The 15,867-nt window shown below is 31.5% G+C and overlaps 1 long non-coding RNA gene across 1 annotated transcript; it reads left to right on the top strand.

Moving 5' to 3' along the window:
• The first annotated feature begins 2,563 nt into the window (after positions 1 to 2,563).
• Positions 2,564 to 6,926, top strand: LOC139497347 (uncharacterized). The gene is made up of 3 exons (XR_011657752.1): positions 2,564 to 2,658; positions 3,967 to 4,118; positions 6,654 to 6,926. It is a non-coding gene; the product is annotated as an uncharacterized lncRNA (long non-coding RNA).
• Positions 6,927 to 15,867: the final 8,941 nt, after the last annotated feature.

Raw genomic sequence — 15,867 nt, forward strand, 5'->3', positions numbered from 1 at the left:
ATTAGTCCAAGACAAAACATCTTTGAGCAATGCTAAACTATAAGTATCAATAGTTATCAAAGGTACCAGGATTATAAGATGCAAGACCAAAAATGGCAATTACAAAATACAATTCATATTTAGTTAGTTCTAATCCATTAAAACAACAATCAAATTTAAGTACCGGGAAGAGTCTCAATTTATAGAAAAAAATCTTTACTTAATGATTGCCAATATGCATTGGAACATATCACAGGCTTGTGAGAACAAATAGTTGCTAATTTTGTGTCTGGTTGCTAATGATCTAATTCGGAATAACACAATATCTCCTAATGGTTCAATCAGTTTTAAGTGATCATATCATTTTTGATAGTTGACAGTATAAAGGATACAATATTACTAATTCAAACAAAGAATTGACAATCTCGTTTTTGATATAATATTATTCAATTTAATTGATTTCAATTAAAACTTTATTTCACTGACAAAGACAAATTAAAACGAGTTAGAAACATAACTGCGTTTCGTTTTCATCTAAAATGGAAACCGTTTTTATTCATATTTATATTTATATTATGTGTCTTGAAATTAAATTGTGCTTCCAAGATACTGTAAACGGTGGAAATTTTCAAAATAACAAGAAAATGAACTCTCGCATTATATTATCCCGCGCAAATATTGGTCCTAAAAAGTGTATTCGAGAATGCTTACGAATGAAGAATTGCAACGGTATAAACTTTCAAAAGGATTTTCTTAAGTGCGAGCTATTGTCTGATTCGAACGTAAAAAGTCAGTTGGTTAGTTCGCCAGGGTATAGCTATTCAGACATTTCAGACTGGAAAATGGTAAGAATCGTTCATGTTTTCTTTTAATTATATTTTCTTTTATATTTAGAATTTTTTTAAGTAATTTAAGAGTGGCGAAAGATACCAGAGGAACAGTTTATATCATAAATCGAAAATAAACTAACAACGCCATGGTTAAAAATGAAAAAAAGACAAACAGACAAATAAAAGTACACAAGAAACAACTTAGAAAACTAAAGACTGAGCTACACAAACCCCACCAAAAGCTGGGGGTGATCTCAAGTGCTCCAGAAGGGTAGGAAGATACTGCTCCACATGTGTCACCCGTCGTGTTGCTCATGTTATACAAATTCGGTGAATAGTCTCATTCGGTAGCTCACATTCATGAAAAGGGAATGAGGATTGTAGTTACGACGTAAGAAACATATCCGATATTATCCGTGAAACGGTTATTCCATAACAGTCAACCAACTCGTGACGGCTTCCGAAAAATTTACGAACGGATGATTTCAACTTAACTATTTGGAACTCTTGGTTAAATAGTTTCCTTGTAAGCAACAGCCTTTATCAAGGAAATAATAATAGTAAATACAAGCGCGGGAATATCGTATCAATTTGGAGATATATACTCCGTATGCAGGCGCTGCTGGAATGTATTAAATTATAATCCTGGTACCTTTGATAACTATTGCTACATAGAAATGGAAAGTTTACAATTGGGAAGCTGAACTCATCGCGTGTGTCTTAAAGTTTTGTTTTCAACCGACCCTCATTGTCAATTTCCAAATGTAAGTCAAGATATGAAGCCGACTTAACTGTATCTGTTGTATCCTTTATCTCTAGTTCAATGGGATAGATGCGTTCATCATAGTCATTTAGTGAGAGAACATAATCTGTATAGCGGAAAGTAAAGTTATAGGATACTGCTAACTTCTTATTTTTCAAATTTAGTTTTAGAGAAATTTTTGTTTGAATCAGTGTGATCCTTTACAAAGTATGATGTATCCCTCCCTAAGACAAGATACTTGTATCTATGTTGGCCATTCTTTTTTATGAAACAAATCAAAACCAACTCTTTTAATTTGTATTTTAGTTTGAAATGGAGAATACTTGTGTAAAATGTAGAATAGTAAAATGTTGAAATACCTCTGCAAGACGAAAGAGTCTTAGATTGTATGTAGTTTAGGTATTCAATACAGTGATCTAGGTTTTCATCTTTGGTTGAAATTCCAAAAGGAACATAGAAAAGACATTAGATTATCCAGAATTTCCTCTTTAATAAGTCTCGTTGAGTTTCCAAGTGAATTGTCAATAAATTATAATCGGATTTCAAATATGGGTTGCAAAGCAGGGACAGGGTAATACACTAATTGATATTAATGTTATGCTCCTATCTGCGGGAACGGAACTATTTAACTATAAACATAATGAGAAATTGAAAAAAAAAACCTTATCCGTATTACAAAGGAACCTGCGTTATTATATTATAGTTCGTGTCTGTGTGTGTTACACTTTAATGTTGTGTTTTTGTTGTGCATCAGTTTTCCTCTTATTTTTGATGCGTTTCTCTCAGTTTAAGTTTGTAACCCAGATTTGTTATTTTTCTCAATCGATTTATGAATTTCAAACAGCGGTATACTACGGTCGACTCTATTTATTTTAGTTAAAATATTAAATCACAAGCTGATATTCATAAAGTTATTTTTCGTTAAATGTGAATTTCAATACAGTGTCAGTTCAACCACCTCGTGTCATCTCTTTCAGAACGCAGATACATGTAGTTGCTGGCCAAACAATCCTTGCTCAGAGAAAACAAGATGTTTTCCGTCAAAATCAAATGATTATGTTTGCATAAAATACAGGTTATCCGACGGTAAGTTTGTTTTATCAATTTGAATTTTAACAACTATCAACGATTTATTCATGAATTATAATTAAAAAAAAACATAATTTAAATGGTCCTTACCAAATCTAATTTATACTGCATTTTGTTCAATAAATAGGGAACATTTATTATGATGTTTTTTAATGAAAGTGTCAATTAAACAGGAGATTTTTTTCAAGGAAAGAACTATATATTAAGATATTTTTCAGATCTGACAAGTATGTCAATGTTCATTATGATATTAATTAACGTTCACCAGTCATGTAAGTCATGTTTCTTCAACTAATAAGCTTCTCTTGCATTTTCTGTTTGATAAGATTCGAACATTTTTGAAGTAATACACATTTTCCCCTTTTTAATTTGATGAAATACACGTGTAACTATATCCACGCTCAATCTTGGTAATTCCTTACTATTTCTTACAAGGATATGACGATATAAACAAGTTATCAGAGGAACATCAATTCAGAATTATGACAGTCGTTTGCGATTTGTTTGATTTGTTTGAGCTTTTACATTTTAATTCCTACAGCTCTTCAGTTTAAGATTAACTCACTACGCAATGATAAAAGATACACAATTAACACTAACATGACAAAACGACTAAAAACTGAACTAAAAACCACACACCAAACATTACATGTAACACCTATATTTGATGAACTTGAACCCTATGAAAGGCCGGGGTAAACTCAAGTGTTCTTTTTGGGTAAACAGTGTCTGCTTCCCATGTTAAAAATGATTTTTATAATGTAAAGAAAAACAATCTTAACATATCATAAAATCAATCACAATACAATATATTTTTTTTCTTACTGAATATATCTTTTCTAATATTTTTTTTTTCTTCGTGCAAATTTTATTATTTTGGAACTTTGTTACTTGAACCACAAGTATGAAACACAAGTGAAGACGAGTGGTATTTCCCATATTTTCATTAGTCTTATTTTTTGTTATTTTTGAAATCAGAGTTTAATTTAATAACACGAAGCAACTAATTATATATAAATATAAGAACAACGATAACATCAGGAGAGTCACAAAGATCTCAAATCATTTCAAAAACTTTCAAAAAGAATTTCACTTATTGCACTCATGCGCAGATGTCATACATCATGGATGAATTTCAATCCAACTTTCAAACAAACAAAAAAAAATAATCTCACAATTTGCAAAATCTATAATTATATTGTTGCGATAATACGATAATAACTTCATCATTATTTCAAAACATGTTTATAAGATTTTTTTTAGGATGTACAGAAAGTATTTAAAATTCATTTGGTTTACTTTTAGAAACATTTCTGAAGAATATATCTTCACCAGGTTTCCCAAATAAGTATGAACACAATATAAACGAAACTTGGAAGATTGAAGCTGGAATTGGTTATAAAGTCATCTTACGGTTCACACACTTCGACTTAGAATCCTGCTGTGACTATGTAAAGGTGATATCAAATTTATTTTCATTTGATAATAATTTGATTTTGAATGAAACGCGTCTTCTTATTGGCTAACCATATGTTGTTTATCAGCTCATATACATCATTTTGTCATGCGACTGTGACTTCATCAACGTTTTCGCGTGATTTATTTCGGCTTAAAATTGAATTTAGAATTAAATTTTAAGGAATGACTGTTATACATTTGTTTGTCTATTCTGTCTATTCGAAATAACAATTAAAAAACAAATCTTGTGCACACGCTAGGTAGGTTATTAGGTGTGCATCATATTCTTTTTTAATGTTATTTCGAATAGACAGAAAGTTTAAACTTATATCAAGACATCATTGATAAAGCAGTTTTAGTTAATGTTCACACATTGTAAATCATATGTATGAAGATGGAAAATTCAATAACTTGACTCCCATTATTCTTTCTTATATCGAACTGTTTGAGCAATGATGATATAGCGCAAAGAAAACGATAATTGTTAATTATGATGGAAAGCAAATACATTTGAGCCAATATAATTTACAGATACCTCAGCGCTTTATCAATTCCGATGAATTCTTAATATAAGAGATTGCTGGTAATTTGAGATAAATTAGTTCACGTAATAAATAACAGGTTATATTAGAAATATTGATCAATCAAATATTATAAAGTTTAATTTTGAAACATTAGCGGTGTCTGAATGTAAAATTAATATTCTGTTTATACAGATGTCATATATGAAAACTAATTTTATCTACATTTTGTTCCTGACTACGCGCATTTCGTTAACATAAGATTTCCCTTGACGATCGAATCAATGAAATATTTATACGCTTAATAATACCATTTCAAAAGAAAACTTTCATTAAGATCGTATCTTTTACAGTTGTCAACTATATCATAATAACAATAGACATGTCAGCATATATATTGTATGATTGCCAATATATTATCGAACTACTTAACATGCATTTGATGTAACTAAAGGTAACATCATACGACATCTCGAAAAACAAAAACCGTATCTGAAACTTTAATAACATTGTTAAAATCCCCCCGGTTGTTGGTTTGGGTTTGTGATGCTTAGTCTAAATATTTCTATGCTGTGTCTTGTGTACTATTATTTGTCTGTTTATGTTTTAATTTTTAGCCATGACGTTGTCAGTTTATTTTCGATCTTTGAGTTTGACTATCCCTCTGGTATCTTTCGTCCCTCTTACATACTTGTATCCAAATATAAGCTAAGACGTTAATCCAAACATCAGTTAAGACGTTAATCTAAACATCAATTAATACGTTAATCCAAACATCAGCTTATATGTTAATCCAAGACTGACATCCAAACATAATCTAACACTTGTATCCATATTTAAGCTAAGAATAACTCCCAAACATACGCTAAGATTTTCACCCAAACATACAATGAGACCTTTATCAAAACATAAGCTAAGATGTTTATCCAAACATAAGCTAACACTTGTATCCAAACATCAGCTAAGACTTACATCCAAACATAAGCTAAGACTACCATCCAAGCATAAGCGTAGACTTTCATCCAAACATAAAAGAGGGACGAAATATACTAGAGGGACGGTAAATTTCATAGGTTGACAAAAATCTGACTATCACATGGCTTCAACAAAAAAAGACAAACAGACAAACAATAGTACAGAAGGCAAAGCTTAGAAAACTAAAGACTAAACAACACGAACCCCACCAAAAAACTTGGGGTGATCTCAGATGCTCCGGAAGGGTAAACAGAACCTGCCCAACAAGTGGCACCCGTCTTGTATTATATTATTACAAATCCGGTAAAAGGTCCAATTTGGTAGGTCACAATTGTGAAAAGGGTAACGACATAAGATGATATCCGGTATCATCAGTGAAACGGTTATTCCAAATGTTGTGTTATTTAGTGAGAGTGAACATCATCTATATTGCGGAAAGTAAAGTCATTTGATGTTGCTAACTTTTTATCATTCTTCCTAAAGAGTTCCTCTATGAAGTTAGCCTCGTAATAATCAAGAAACAAGTCGACAATAAGACGGGCACAATTGGTTCCCTTTGGATTCCGACAGTCTGATGAAACATACGACCTCCAAACGTAACATATATGTTATCAATCTAGAAATCAAGCATCTTTATAATGTCAGTTTGAGAGATTTTTCTTTGTTTGAATCAGAGTGATTCTTTTCAAAATAGGATATATCCCTTTTCAAGACAAGATACAAAGCAAAGAGTTGCCTCCAAACATAAAGTAGGACTTTAGGTACCAAGTCAGCAGGTGTTTTGTAATGGTCAATTTCTATGTATGTTAGGGTTTGTTTTTGAAGCAGTTTAGTGTATATGGTGGTCCGTTGTTTTCCTCATAAAGTTGATATGTTTCACTTGGTTTTGTTTATCACCCGGATTTATTTCAATTAAATCGATTTATGACTATTGAACAGTTGTATACTACTAGTGGCTTTATTTGCCAAAACACACTCATGAATGTTATAAGACAGAATGCTGTGTGTTTTATTATATATATCTTTTATTTGTTGTAGGTCTATGAATGTGGTGTTAACAGACTTTAAGGTAGCTTTAATGGTGAGGAAATTCCACCAGAAGTTCGATCGATCGGAAATTGTATAGCTGTTATCATGACAACGGACGGTTTCGTCAACAAAGCTGGATTCAGTGCTAATATTTACAAGTTAACAACCTAAACAGAACATACGAATAAGTCGTGGACAACATGTATTTTTACAACTTCTTTAGCGACTTAATAACAAAAAGCACATTGTTTAATTTTTTATAACAAACTTTTGCATATTATATGTCAAGGTCCAGTCATACTATAAAACATTTCAATTCATAGCTGATTGAAATATATAGCCAAACTAATCAGACTCCACATAACTATAAAGTTGAGAACGAAATATGATAACTTAAATGTTAAAGAACTGTTCGGTCATGTTTTGAATACTGGAACAATACTTTCTTATTATTATTGCAAGTAACATAAATATGCATGATAAGGAGTATAACATTAAAATATGTAAAAACATTCATTTCTTATATTTCTATCTTGCTGGCGCTCTTTTGCTCTCTTCATATTGAACAATACATAAAGTTTGTTGATATACTTGTAAGACAGTACTCACATATTCTAAATAAACTCATCATTTTGTATTTGCGCCAGTCGCGCATTTCGTCTACAAAGGAAATATTCCTGAAGTAGAAAAGCCCAAGCATTTCAAATACACTGTACAATAAATATATACATAATGCAGAACTATTTCATTGGGTTGTACGTAACATATTCTCCGGGTTTATAACTGATGAAATGGTTCTGTATAATGTGAACATTTTTTCCCATTTTTTCCTTAGTGCTTTACTAATATCTCAATGTACGGACTTATTGTATTAACATAGATGTTATGCATCAACTCATTGTAGATACCAGGATGAAATTTTATATTTACGCTTGACGCGCGTTTCGTTTACAAAAGACTCTTCAGTTACGCTCGAATCCATAAAAGTTAAAAAGGCAAAAAAAAAGTACGAAGTTGAAAAACATTGGGGACCAAAATTCCTAGAAATCTTGACAAATACTATACCAATTTGACAATCTGACCTAGAGAAGTTTGTTCAAATCTTATATTTATTGAACAAGCAAGTCGGTATATAGGATTTAATCTGCACGGCTCGGGTGACTCTAATTAACCCGAACGACGTATGAGTTCCTGTTAAAGGGTCACATGAGCCGTGCACATTAAATTATATATACCGATTCAATTGGCTAATAACTGTTTTAACACATGACGAAAATAGTTTACGTGAACGTTTTTGAAATGTGGAGGATATTCCGAAGTCCACGGCTCCTAGGAATGTTTCTTGTAGGGTAAAGAAAGGGTGAAAAACGACTTTGGTATGTTTTAAATAATTAAAAAATATATACATTTAGATTAAATTCTTAAATTGCGATTTAATGCTATATTTTTGTTATCGTTTGTGTTAAAATTTATTCCAATTTTTTATTTAATTGGTGACGATTAAGACTTTGACATAATGTGTACTTTCAAATCGGTGCATGAAAAATCATAACTGAAAGGGTTATTGAGTTAAGATTAATTGCTTTTTAATTTCTTTCCCTCAATGATATGCTTAGAGAAAGATGAACCGAGGAAGATGTTATAGTACCTAAATTAAAAATGATAAATAAGCAGAGATAATAAATATAATTAATACAGTCAGATTAATCTTCAGCTAATCCCTCTGTTTTAAAACAAACTTAAATATATTCCTCATTAAATTCGATCCTTAAAATAGAATATACGAACTATAAAGTGCAAGTTTGATTATAGTAATTGAACTGACATTACATATTGCACTACCAAGGATTTGACCTAGTGAAACAAAGCATGCACTGACAAAAATGATAAAAAAAATATTTTTTGTACAGTTACTTTATTTGTAAAGCCTCGCTTGTTTCCGTTCAAGACTTGTGTTCAGATGGTTACATTTGTTTATATTGTGCCCAATGACAAATGAATACCATTAAAGATAAATTAGTTGTCTATTCTTAGAACAAAGGATGGTTAGACTTTTCAGTGTGTGATTTCACTAGAAAATAAGCAGAGTTTCTTTAAAGTTTGATTATCTTAAATAAGGTTTTTGGTGTTATTCGGTATAGTTATATTGATTAGATAGACGATACTAAGCTGTTTATAGTATTGTTGAATATGAGAACTTATATTTGAGCCAGTCCATGCGAAAAGGTACAAACAGTGCTTTTGATAAACTTTACACGACACGTTATCGAAGTTTGTGATAATATTTAAAAAAAAATTACATTAATGTTAACATTCATAAAATTGTCAAATCTATCCCGAAATTGTCAATCAAAACAGAAAAAAGGCGTAGAAATATCTGGATTACACGACACGTTATCAAGCTTTTTGATAATATTTTTGAAAAACGAGTTTATCCGGGAAAAAATACATTAATGTAAACATTCATAAAATTGTCAATTCTATTCCGAATTTGTCAATCAAAACAGAAAAAGGCGTAGAAATATCTGCATTTTTGGTATGTGAGCAAGTGTAAAATCATTTGTTCCCCCGACTACTGCTATACCGACCAGAAACTTAAAAATTTACGACACTAAAGAGACAAAAGTCAATAATTTCCTTCAGTTCTACAGGTTTAAAGAAAGTAAGACAACAGTAAAACATGAGGGAAGTTACAAAAACTATGACATCTTGTGTTTTAGAAATTGAAAATTTAAGTTCAGTTAATTTATTTAATATCATATAAATCAACCGTCGTTGCACGGGATTCGAGCCGTTGCCCGGTTTGACTGCATTGATATCAGCATCGTTAGCGGAAGCCTTATTCCCACTGCTACTGTGGCAACTGAAACCATTTAATCTGTACTTTGAAAATGATTGAAATATATGAAATAATTCATTAAAAATCTTGATAAAACTAAAAGGGGGGGGGGGGGGATCTCAACACTTGCAGGTGCGCGTAGCTCACAGCTTAAGGATATGACGAAAAGTAAATGTGTTTTATAAATTACAAGTCTACTACCAATAATTATGCACACTTTTTAGAATTTCGTACATTCTTCGTTTTTGTACCTTTTCGCAGGGACTGGCTCATTTGGTTGTTTTCAAGTTTTTTACGTCCACCATTTTGGTAAATCAAATGAAATATGATGCATTCATTATGTCATACCTTCATTTGAATAAGACCATTAGCTCAGTTAAAGTGCCTCGATATTAGTAAACATAAATCAATAAAACAAATTCTCTGTTGCATGGAACTAAAATACTACTTTCAAAACATTTCAGCTTTTTTCATTTTGTTTTGATGCAGCAATTTCATATACATTTTTGTATATCTCCAAGTTTGATATGATAACCCAAATCTTGCAGTGCAATTCCCTTCACAATATACTTGATATTGGGTGGGTGGTTGACATATCCTGTCCAGATGACGATGGACATTTTCAAACTGTAAACACAATCTCTTTCCCTTTTCTTCGAAGATTACCTACCGTATTAGGCTCATCACCTGCTTTGTACATGTACTTGTCCTTTTGTCATTCCCATTTTATTCACTGTTTGTGTCGGACAGGCAACATTCCAGCATCATACGGAGTATATATCTCTAAATTGGCATGTTATTCCTTGGCTTGTGTTTTCTGTTATGATTTCCTTGATAGAGGATTGATGCTGACAAGGAAGCTATTAAACCAAGAGTTCATAATGATGAAGTTGAAATCATTCCTTCGTTATTTTTACGGACACCATCGATATATCACGAGTTGGTTGTCCGTAATGAAATAACCGATTACAGATGATATCGGATATGTTGTCACTATAATACCCTTCCCTTTCCACGAAAGTGACCTACTGAATTAGACGAATTTGTAATAACAGAAGCACAGGTGCCACATGTTGAGCAGGATCTGCTTACCCTTCCGGGGCACCTTAGAACAGCCCTAGTTTTAGTGGGGTTCGTGTTGCTTAGTCATAAGTTTTCTATGTTGTGTCTTCTGTACTTTTATTTTTCTGTTTGTCTTTTCATTTTTAGCCATGGTGTTGTCAGTTTATCTACAATATATGAGTTTGACTGTCCATCTAGTATCTTTCTTCCCTCTTGTATTTTATTAAGTCAGGAACATTTCAACCAAAATATATGGAAGCTGAGTATAGTAAATTTTGTAAGTACACGAAAACTGTCAAAGCTAGAAGAGCAAGAAAAAGACCAAGGAAAGGACATGCATAATAACATTATTCTGCATGTAAGTCAGAAACCTATAATTCAGTGGTTGTATTTTTTTTTGTCGCGTTAAATATTTGGATTTTCCTTCATTGTTTTGTACATAAGTTAGGCTGTCAGTTTTCTTGCTTCAATTGTGTTACATTGTCATTTTGGGACCTTTGTAGCTGACTATGCAGTATGGTGTTTGACTTACGGTGAACTATATTTGTTAATTTCTATTTTATTCCGTCTAATGTTGAATATTATTATAATGAGAATCACATAAAACATCCGTCTTATAATTAGATAGATTACATGTCTTCTGCATTGTTGGGTAGATCAAAACCAGAAAACAATCGGTATAGTTCTTTACAGTGCATTGAAAGTTTTCAGGCAAGAACACAATCTTTTGTAGTGCACTGAAATTTTTTAGGCAAAAATGCAATCGATATTTATATTTTAAATATGTAAACATATTTTGTTCAACTTATTAATGTCAGACTGATTGTATACAGACATGTGCACTTAAAGACAAGTGACTTAGTACGAGTAAATTGTAATTGTGATCAGAACATTATTAAAGTAAAAACTACGAGAACTTTCAGATCTATATTTTGTGCAATTTTAGTTTGAAGCAATAAATATAAAATACTCTGCCACGTCCGGGCCTTATTAAGGTTCGGGAACATTAACTAGGCTATGTCGCAGATTTTGCTTAAACTTTGCAAAGTTGATTTTCAAATGAAATTAAACATAGTGTATTTATCTCGTTTATTATCTGAAATATACAGATTGATTTCTTTCAATATGGGTAAATATGTGTATAGAAAGCACATACAATCGGCGAATAAGCTTCTAAAAACTAGCTTAAAAACATTAAATATCTAGTTTTCTTAAAAAAGTATATGTTGTTGACACATCAATTTCAAAAAACTAGGTGTAACTATTTTTCAATAATTAAAGATTTTTTCGTTGAAATCAATTACGTTGTTGTATACACGAGCGAATCGAACAAGTTGAGACACATAAACACCATAAGACGGTGACAATGGAACGTCTCCATCTAAAATAGATTATTAACAATAGAAAATTGATAATCAATATTTTATTATGTATTTCGGTATTAAGCCTCTCGTTAAAGATATAGAAATCAAGATCCAGGAAATGGCAGTGTTAATTTTTACTTCTAGATACTAACCTGACTAATATTTATAAACTATCAGAAAAAAGGAGCATAACAATATTTACAGCCAAAATTGAAGTCATACAACAAATAAGGTTATCTAGCGAAAAGTTAAATGATTTAAAGGTCAAAGTCGGTAAAAAATAGATACAAAAAAGGCAACAGTGGCTATACCACTGTTCTAAATTCATAAATCAATTGAGAAAAAACAAATCCGGGTTACAAACTAAAACTGAGAGACACACAGAACAACAACACAACAGAAACACGAAAATGGAACACAAAAAATATTTTGTGGGGAATTATTTGAATTTCTCTGCTATTCCTACAGTAAATAAAAATATTAAACTAGAAAATTATTGCAAAAAGAACGTTAACTCCGATAAAAATATTCATGGTGATTACTTGATAAACACATTACAAAAGTAAATCATATAATAAAGAATTATGCATACTAAGCTGAAATAGAATATAAAGAGTCGGTGATACTATCTTAGCATCTTGTTTTTTCTGATATAAATACCATTGCAGATATTGACCGTTCAAAATTGTGCAAACGAGTCCAAAGAACAGCTGAAATCGAGAGGTCCGTGCAGTATTTAGAATTGTCAAGTCATTATCAACGTATAGTATATGATTTTGTGTTTTCTTAATTAATACAAAAATCAACCAATGATAAGAAAACATCAATTTGAACTATACTGTTTTTATTTGAACTAAAAAGTTTTCATTTTGCAGATGATCTATTTATAAACTCAGAGTATAAAACAAACTCTTCGTGCAAATGGTACTACATATTGTGAAAAGACGAACCTTATTTAAGAAGTTAGCAACTTTCAACACATTTGGAGTCAATGTTGTATCTCGTCATGAAACACAAACATACACTTATTAGAAAGAGATAACATATGTCCGAAAATGTAAAAGGGATTAGAACTTTTATAACTTTATAATGATATCAGACTGTGTGGATGCCGAAAATAAAAAAAAAGTATTAATTACCTACCGAGCTACTGCTGATGTTTGCTCTAAATTGGCCATGTTGTTCTTACAAAAACAGAGATTTGTCATAACGTTGAATGATCAATATAAAAAGAAGTTGTGGCATTATTGAAATTAAGACAACACTCTACTATATCCAAAATTTAAACAGAAATTAACAGATAAACGCCAACGTACGGCAAAAAACATAGCCTGAAAATGCTCACATAACCATTACGTTAGATGCAGTAATAGAACAGATCAGTTAAACGTTAATGCGCAGCACAATCAAACTCAATTTCATCATTATATTGATATTTGTCATTCTTTACGCTCAAACATACATCATACTGCGTGTTAAGAACTGTTTAATATATTAATAAAACATAAACCAACAAAGACTTGACAACATGAAATATTATCAGTTGTCAATAAATGTGACAATACTATTTAACTAGTTCTTGGTCTGAGGCTAACCACAATGAAAGTTTTTTTTCAAAAAAGTTTCTTGTTTTGAATAGATATTAGACCGTTGGTTTTCCCTTTTGTATGGTTTTACACTAGTCTTGTAATTTTTGGGGCCCTTTATAGCCTACCATTTGTAGACCTATAATGCTTTTTCTATTAAAAATTGTGTCTTGGATGGAGAGTTTCACATGTGCCATCCGCCGTGTAGCACATGTTAGTACACACCCTATAATTAACATTTGGATAACCTGTTAATTGATGTGACCACATCATTATTCTGTCAGATACATTGTTCCAGGATTCAACAGACGTAGGGACAGATATGATAATACTACCACTTTATTAGGTGTGACTTGGAAAGAATGTTAAAAAAAACTACCTATTTTATAAAAAAGAAAATGTGGTATGATTGCCAATGAGACAACTGTCCACAAGACACCAAAATGACACAGACATTAACACCTATAGGTCACCGTACGGCCTTCAACAATGAGCAAAGCCCATACCGCATAGTCATCTATAAAAGGCCCCGATATGACAACGTAACACATTTTTTTTTATTTGTAATAGCCGTTAACACATAACTGAACTTCAAATACTTAATTTTATATACACATTAGTATTAAAATATCACTTGATAATTTTAAAGTATATGAAAAACTAACATGTACAAGATTCTTAAAATTATACAAATTTTCTTTTTCTCTTCACCTTTTGAAATCTAAAAAAGAGAGAATATGTGCATTAATTATTGTAATTATTATATTTTACATAGTATTACATAATGTTTGTACAAGTTCTCTGAAACTTGTGAATCTACTAACATGAATGTAAAATGCACGAACGAACATATTTGACAGTTTAAGGATGTTGGCTACTCTGTTTCAAAATAGCAAGCTTTTTAAAAGACTGTTATAAATTGATGGTATATAAATAAAGGAACTATAAAAGCAGAAAACTAGAGTCTCTAAAGAGCCTGTGTCGCTCACCTTGGTCAATGTGAATATCAAAGGAAGCAGATGGATTCATGACAAAATTGTGTTTTGGTGATGGTGATGTGTTTGTACATCTTACTTTACTAAACAGTCTTGCTGCTTACAATTATCTCTGTCTATAATGAACTTGGCCCAGTAGTTTCAGTGGAAAATGTTAATAAAAATTTACAAATTTTAGGAAAATTGTTAAAAATTGACTATAAAGGACAATAACTCCTTAGGGGGTCAATTGACCATTTCGGTTATGTTGACTTATTTGTAAATCTTACTTTGCTGAACATTATTGCTGTTTACAGTTTATCTCTATCTATAATAATATTCGAGATAATAACCAAAAACAGCAAAATCTCCTTAAAATTACCGATTCAGGGGCAGCAACCCAACAACGAGTTGTCCGATTCATCTGAAAATTTCAGGGCAGATAGATGTTGACCTGATGAACAATTTTATCCCTTGTCAGATTTGATCTAAATGCTTTGGGTTTTGAGTTATAAGCCAAAAACTGCATTTTACCCTTATGTTCTATTTTTAGCCGTGGCGGCCATCTTGATTTGATGACCGGGTCATCGGACACATTTTTTAAACTAGATACCCCAATGATGATTGTGGCCAAGTTTGGTTTAATTTGGCCCAGTAGTTTCAGAGGAGAAGATTTTTGTAAAAGTTAAGAACGACGGACGACGACGACGAACGACGGACGACGGACGATGGATGCAAAGTGATGGGAAAAGCTCACTTGGCCCTTCGGCCCAGGTGATCTAAAAATAAGGGTCCGTATGTTTGTTAGTGCGGCTTTTTTTTTAAATGGCACTATATAGACAAAACAAGATGAATCCGAATATGTCAAAATTCAAAAACAAAAGGAGCGAACATACTTACCACATATCACTGATAGAAAGTGTATATAAGAATACTCAATCATTTTTCTAGACTTAGTATAAGTGACAAAAAAAGAAATATAGACCATTCAAGTGTCCTTATTTTAAATCTAGAAAAATATTCAACGAATGACGAAACACATTAGCGCATGAGTTAAATATAAGTTGATTGTTTTTTTATATTTGAATTTCCTATCTTGTTATTTCTTTAATTTAATAGCCAATCAGGTTTTAACTGGAATTGAAGTAGAAAAATTAGGAACTGTATCTTTTTCTACGCATTCTCAATTTGCTTCCATGTGACGTCGTCGAACACCTATTGTTGTATGACAACAGAGGAGTGAAATACACGGGTGAAATTATTGGTTTTTATTTCACAGGGAAGTCACGACAATTCTTTGCAACCAATTTAATAGAGAAGAAAATAATTGCAAAAACACTGATACATGTAACTGGTACAAATTCACATTATTGTTTTGTACAAAATTCAAACTAAGGT

The sequence above is a fragment of the Mytilus edulis genome, chromosome 12, assembly GCF_963676685.1.
Source record: "Mytilus edulis chromosome 12, xbMytEdul2.2, whole genome shotgun sequence".
NCBI lineage: Eukaryota > Metazoa > Mollusca > Bivalvia > Mytilida > Mytilidae > Mytilus > Mytilus edulis.